This window comes from Nannospalax galili, unplaced genomic scaffold (assembly GCF_000622305.1).
Source record: "Nannospalax galili isolate Female #2095 unplaced genomic scaffold, S.galili_v1.0 scaffold1077, whole genome shotgun sequence".
Classification (NCBI taxonomy): Eukaryota; Metazoa; Chordata; class Mammalia; order Rodentia; family Spalacidae; genus Nannospalax; species Nannospalax galili.
The window spans coordinates 2,620,652-2,627,631 of NW_008340429.1; the positions used below are offsets into that span (position 1 = coordinate 2,620,652).

Sequence of the window (6,980 nt, forward strand, 5' to 3'; positions counted from 1 at the left end):
GCTGGGATTCAAACTCGGGTCCTCTGCAAGAGCAGCCAGCACTCTTAACCTCTGAGCCATCTCTAGCACCCCTGTCCGCTCCCCCTTTTTAGAAATAGAGTTAGGGTCTCATATAATCCAGGCTGACCTCAAATGTTTAGCTGAAGTTGATTTTAAACTCTTGATTTTCCTGCCTGCTGGGGATTGAACCCAGAGTCTTGTGTGTGCTAGGTAAGCCCTCTACCAACTGAACTATACAGCCCCTGTCTCTGTCTTTTTAACTTTCTATTTTGAGACAAGGTCTCACTAATTTAAAAACCACCACCACCTCCACCCCAACCCTTCCAGCTTTGAACTCATTATGTAGCCCAAGCAGGCCTTGAATTTGCAGCCCTCTTGTTTCAGCCTCCCAAGTAGCTGATATTACAGGCTTGAGCTTCCAGATCCAGCCTACTTTTTTATACTTCATGGGTGTGATAAAGATCAACAACACCAAGAAATACAAAATGGGGGCTGGAGAGATGTCTCAGTAGGTAAGAACACTAGCTGCTCTTGCAGAGGACCCAGGTTCAATTCCAAGCACCCACATGGCACTTAACAACCGCTTGTTATTCCAGTTCCAGGGGATCTGATGCCCTCTTCTGGTCTCCTCGGGCTTTGTACAACATGGGTGTACTTCTATACATGGAGACGATACACTCATACACATAAAAGAAAAGATAAAATAAAATAAGGAAATACAGGATGATCCTCACTAACCCAGTCCTCCCTGAAGATAACCACTATTAACTCATGTATATGTAGTTGGCTGTCTTCAGAAAGATGACTTTATATCCCTGGATGTAATTAAAAACAGATGATCATGTACATGCATCACTGTTTAGCTTTCTGTTTAACAATAGATCTTTGGACTGGGTGTGGTGGAGTACACCTAAATCTAAGCACTAGGGAGGTAGAGGCTGGAGGGTCAAGAGTTCAAGGCTATCCTTAGCTACATCCTGAGGATTCTAGACATTGGTCTAGTCTATTCAAGCATCAATATTTCTTGCTGTGATTATTGAAATAGCTTTCTAATTTTCCTCCCTCCCTGCTTCATTCTTCACCCCCCATAGATCATTCCAGAAGAATCAGATTGCCTCCCTAATTATTCAAAACTCTCTGGTAGCTTTCCTTTGAATAAGAGCAAAAAGCTCACCAATATCCCCGGCATCTCTGAGTTTACCCCATGCACTCCTTTTTACTCACTATGATACACACACTGCTCCAAACTTGGTCCAACCCCAGGGCCTTTGCACTTGCTGTTATCACTGCTCAGAATGTACACACCTCTCATCCCTAGATTCTTGGTATGGTTGGCTCTTTTTTTGGTCTCCGCTCAGACCCCCCTCCTCTCTTCACCTGTTCTAAATCTCGGCCCCCCTCACTATCCTTCACACCCTCCATCGTTTCTTTTTCTTATAGATTTTACTACTATTCATAAAATATTTTGTAAGTTTCCAACCCTTACTGCTGCTCTGGGGACCTCACTTAGAGAACCTTCCAGGCACACATGGGGCTGCTGCATGTCTGCTCCTCACACAAGGGTACAAGCCTACCCAGATGGACCAACGCCTTCTTTGAAATGGCAGTTCCGTTTTCAGTTTGTCTCTTCAGGATTGGATTTTAAACCTTCTCAAAGCCTTTGCAAGAGAGGAAGGCCCCTAGTTTTGTCAACTAAAATGGTTTACTAGCCCCATGAACCTCATAGATGGGGATTAAAACTCTTAAGCTCTAGAGGCCCATGGGGAGCCCAAGAGAGTCACTCTTTCAAACCACTGTTTTGTCACTGGGTGTGGCCTGTGCTGCTGGTTCAGATGCAGCCTCAGTACTCCAGGATCTGCAACCTGGCTCAGACCCCTTGAAAATCTGACAAAACGTATGAACCTGCGCGCGCTCACACACACACACACACACACACACAAACACACACACACACACACACACACACACACACACACGCATGCATGCATGCTTTTATGTTTGCATTTGATTTCAGGAGACAGCAAGATGCCCCAATCCCAGTTTAACCCCAGGTTAAGAACTCCTGGTTTAAAAAAACAAAACAAGAAAAAGAGCTGGGCATGGTGGTGCACACCTTTAATCCTAGTACTTGGGAGGAAGAGGCAGGCAAATCTCTGTGAGATCGAGGCCAGCCTGCTCTACATAGAGAGTTTCAGGAGCTACCAGGAGACACTATTTCCAAAAACAAAACAAAAGAAAAGAACTCCTTGTTTAATAATCAACTTGCTATTTAGCAAAATCTATCTTGATGCCCAGTTTACTATTTAAATTCTGATAAATCAAAGGTTTAGCGTAAAAAGATAAACCTTAGGGGGAAACGTCACAGGTAAGCACTACAGCAAAGCACTAATGAGATGAACCACAAAATGAAGTGAATTACAGAAGCACCATCTGAAATCCAGGAGAATGAAGAGACTGCGGAGAGAGACACACCTTCAACAAGATCTGGCTTACACTCCAGCAGAAGTCCTATGCCCTCTCTTTTCTGTCTCTGGGTCTCTGGTCTTCCCACTTGTCTTATGTGAGTGGCCTATGGCCAAGCTCTGTGGGAACAAGCCCTGTCACTGGGTTAATGATCTCACTGGATTTCTTAACCACTCTAGTCAGATACAAACTCATATAGCCAGGTGTAGTAGTGCACACCTTTGATCCCAGCATTTGGGAGGCAGAGACCGGTAGATCTCTGCATTCCAGGTCAGCCTTGTCTACAAAGCGAGTTCCAGGCTAGCCAGGATTACATAGTGAGGCCCTGTCAAAATAAAAAAAAGGTGGGGGGGGGGCTTGAGAAATGGCTCAGTGGTGTTAAGAGAAGTGAATGCTCTTACAGAAGACACAGGTTCAGTTCCCAGTACTCACACATGACAGCTAACAACCATCTGTAACTTCAGTTCCAGAGAATCCAACACCCTCTTCTGGCCTCCTTAAGCATTGCACACATGGGTATACTTACACACATGTAGGCAAAACACTCATATGCATAAATATAAAAATCAATCAAAAAATTTTTAAAGAACAGATATAACTTATATGGCTCACCCATCTGAAATGTACAAGGCAGTGATCCTGGTATATCCACAAACCTGTGCAGCTGTCACCATGATCATTTTAGAATATTTTTGTCACTCAAAAACAAGCTCTGTGTCCATCAGCAGCCAACCCCACTCCTGCCAGGCTCAGACAGCCACAAATCTACTTTCTGTCTCTAAAGAGTTCCCTTATCTGGCCGTTTTATATAAATATAGTCATTCAATGTGGGATTTTCCCCTTAGCATAGTATCTTCAAGGTTCAAGCATGTTGGGGAAGGCATCGGAATTTCTTTCCAAATTTTACTGCTGGATTTTTCATTGTATAGATTCACCACATTTTAACCCATTTGTCAGCTGATAGATATATAGGATTATCTCCCTCTATTATAAATAATAATGCTATGAACATTTTTTGTGAACACATTTTCATTTCTTTTAAGGCTAGTTTCTCTTCAATATTTACCTAAAGAATTCTACTTAGCACACTTACTTCTGTATGTGCATGTATTTGTATGCACGTATATGTGCATGTTTCCCTCATCAAAATCTCATGCAGAAGCAGGCAGGCTTGGACACTAAGATCCTCATAGCACTTCCACTCTATCAGAAACTTCCAGGTGATCTTAGGACTCAGATTTGGTCTCACAGCTCCAGGGAGGGTTCCTAGAAGGAAGGTGACGATACCAGCTCTGTGAGCCTCACAGGATCCTGTGAAGATCAGTGACAGAAACAAAAGGGCTCTACTCTCTGGAAGGCATGAACACATACGAATTGGTGGGTTTACATCAAATATGCAAGTTGCTCTCAGATGGAGGGTGTTGCAGGCACTCAGACATCTGTATCAGCCTAGAGGCCTGTGGCTTGTGATGGGGACACAGAAGAAATATTACCCATTTTCTCAAGATGTGGTTTCCTCTGAGAGTAGAATCTGGTCAACACCTGGTCACCTCTGAAAGAAAGCCCAGCCCTTTCCTGTCTGGACACCCTGGGCAAGGACAGGTGACTGGTGACTGGTGCCCAGAGGGGCAAGCTTGAATTCTACAGCTAATTCTTGGGGTGATCATCCTGTCCCTTTTCAATGAAAAGCTTCTTGCTCTCTACAGAGCCCCAGAGTATATCCTTCTGTTCATGACACCTTGACCTTTGGGGAGGGGTATGACTCTTACCCCGGGTAGACTCAAATAAGGGCCCCTGTACAGGCACTGGGAGACCAGGTGGCAGAGAGAGGCCTAAAACATCTGAGGGTCCCATGCCATCTGCCAATCCCCCAGGGCTTTAAAATCAGAAGGCAGGAGATGCCATTGAGAGACAAGTATGTGTTAAATAGGACAGGAAATGAGGCAGCAGGTATGCCTGGGCTCTATGCCAACATCACCACTTACTAGCTGTATGATAGAGGATATGTACTGTCCCCATCTGTTGAATGGGCTAATAGCAGTGCATGCCTGGTAGATTCATTGTGAGGAATACCTGGGACGATGCCACAGGGTCTCCTGCATACATTCTGAGCTCAGTCAATGCTTACTGGAGTTATATTACCTTTAAAGTCAGAATTGAAGACCTTGAGCAATCTAGCCTTCCTTCCTAAGCTACTTAGGGAGGCTAATTTTCTATAGGTCCATTAATTGAACTCACTTAATTGGGCACCAATTATGTGTTAGATATTGCAGGGAGGTCTGGGAACAAAACTTACCTTTTCCCTATGAATGTAAAATTCAAGTTTGGTGAGAAACCCATAAGTTCTTGACAAATAAGTAAACAAGGAATAGCAATCCTGACAGTGTCACTCAAGTTCAGAGAAGGGAGGTGACAGAAGTGTCTGGAGGGGCCAGACAAGGCCCAAGAGAGGCAGCACTCTGAGGCTGGTGGTCAGAAGACGAGATGAGTTCATATCAGTAGTCTGGAGGGAGATGGGACTAGGAGAGTGAGGAGGGGAGAATGACCTCCTGAGACAGGCAGTGTAGCCCAGGTAGTCAGGGTGTGGGACTGGTCTGGACCCGAGCCAATGCCAGCTTTCTGGTATCAGCATCTTCCTCACTATCAGGGATTTCTAGGAACAACTTGCCATGGGGTCTTTTAGTGACCTGTTCCCCTAATAATTAGCCTTCCTCTGAAACTTGCCAATAATACTGAAGAGTGTAAGAGGAAGGAGGAGCGATGTCACCATCTGTGGAAACTTGACTGTGGCTTCTGCAGCTAGTCCCTTCCCCTGGGAAGAATACCTTGACTGCCTCAGGGGAGCCACACTCATTGCTCTCAGTCCAGGCTTTGGAGGGGATGACCATACCCTCACAGCAGGGATAGGTACAGTGCCCACACTGGTTCTATGAGAAGCAAACCTGAGACTAGGTGGAGCCGGTGGATGATGGCTAAACTGCTAGCCACTGCACTGTCACCACAACAGCAAGTCTTCCTGGAAACAGAACACAAGGAGCCAAAGGCAAGAGATGGAAAGAGACGGATTTGGGATGTATACCTGGAGCCGCTATGCCAAAACCTTGGCTTTCAACATGAGGAAAAAAAAAAATCATCTTTTCGCCTAAGACTCTTCAAATTTGGTTTCAGACTATGATCACTAAAAGAATTCAGATGTATTCAAGTACATTCTTCCTGTCAGAATCTCGTTTGCTCCTTAGCATGAGTATTTGCAGTCCATAGCCCAGAGGCAGTCTGTATTGGGGCAACAGTACCCACATGCCACATAGGCCCATGTGGTGTGCTCAGGGGTGAAGAAGGCCAGACCAAGAAGCAAACCTTGCCCCTTACCACCTGTGTTCCTGGTTCTGCTTATTGAGCAAGTCTCCCCAAAGTCTTGATTTCACTCTTTTTTTTTTTTTTCTTAAAGAAAGGAATTCTTAAATCTGTTGAGTATATCTTGCAGGATTCTAAAAAATCAAGAAGAAGCTGGGCCGGGAAGCTGCAGATCTTATTTTTGTTTTTTCCTTCTTGCCCATTAGTGAAGATTCAACTGGGATCCTTTAATTTCCCATTTTGTGCAGTGCTTTTTAAAAACGAAGCTTTAACTCTACTGTAATGGGATTTGTCTAATGATTTCCTGGTAAACGTCTACTCGGATCCCAGCACAGATAATTCACTTGGTAGGAATCATTTCCTGCTCCCCTCCTCCCCTGCCCCCCCAGTAAGAACTAGTCCTACCTAGTTCTTTTGTGGGAGTGAATTAGCCTCTGAATGAGAGATGAGTGGGGAGGGCAGAGATATTTGTGGGTAGCATCCATCACATATGCAGCAGACTCAAGCCTGCCACTGACCCGGATTCTGACAGGAATTAGGGAATGGGGAAGGAAGTAGGGGCAGGCATGCTGCGGAATCACAGCACTCACCTCTGTCTCCTCTGGGAGGCTTTCTTTCTGGCGTGTTGGCAGCAACTGCAGCAGTCACACTGGACTACCAAGACGCTGCAAGCAGGCTCTGAGGAAGGGAGTTTCCATTCACCATCAGAAGGGAGTGTCCATCCAGAAAAGGAGGCGATGCCCTTATCCCCCTGGAGGCTGTTCCCTTGTCCTCTCTGTCTCCCTTTTTGGAACTCAAAGGAACCCCAAGAGAAGGGCCCAGTGAAACTACAGCCACACCCACCTCTTAGCAGGTGACTTCCTGGTTTTGGCGACCTTCAAGGTACGCAGCAGAAGGGGGTGGTAAGGCCCCCCTCTTCAGCCCCTGCAAGGCTGGCCCACAAAAAGGCCAAGGACTAGAGCCCATGCTTCTCATGTGATTTATTTTTGGACTAGACACACAGGCTATTTGGAGGGCTGGGCAGCTGCCAGGTGAAAGGACAAGGATGTTGGCCAAGTTGTCTCCAGGCCCTGCCTTGGATAAGTCCTTGTTGCTTTTCCCCACATGGGGCAGAGGAATGGGGGGAGGGGGGGTGTCTTGCTCTAAGCAGTTTAGGCGACTCA

General features: G+C 45.7%; 1 protein-coding gene across 5 annotated transcripts in view; it reads right to left on the reverse strand.

The window, feature by feature from the left end:
* Fgf1 (fibroblast growth factor 1) overlaps positions 1-6,747 on the reverse strand; it is a 112,993-nt gene extending 106,246 nt beyond the window's left edge. Inside the window, exons 1-2 of one of the 5 annotated variants that reach the window (XM_008835529.3) lie at positions 6,408-6,747; positions 3,557-3,729 (exon numbers count right to left, since the gene is read on the reverse strand). The gene's annotated coding sequence lies outside the window, so the exon portion shown is untranslated. The remainder of the gene's footprint in view (positions 1-3,556; positions 3,730-6,407) is intronic. The other 4 variants (XM_017798816.2, XM_017798813.2, XM_008835530.3 and 1 more) reach the window with 4 other exon arrangements.
* Positions 6,748-6,980: the final 233 nt, after the last annotated feature.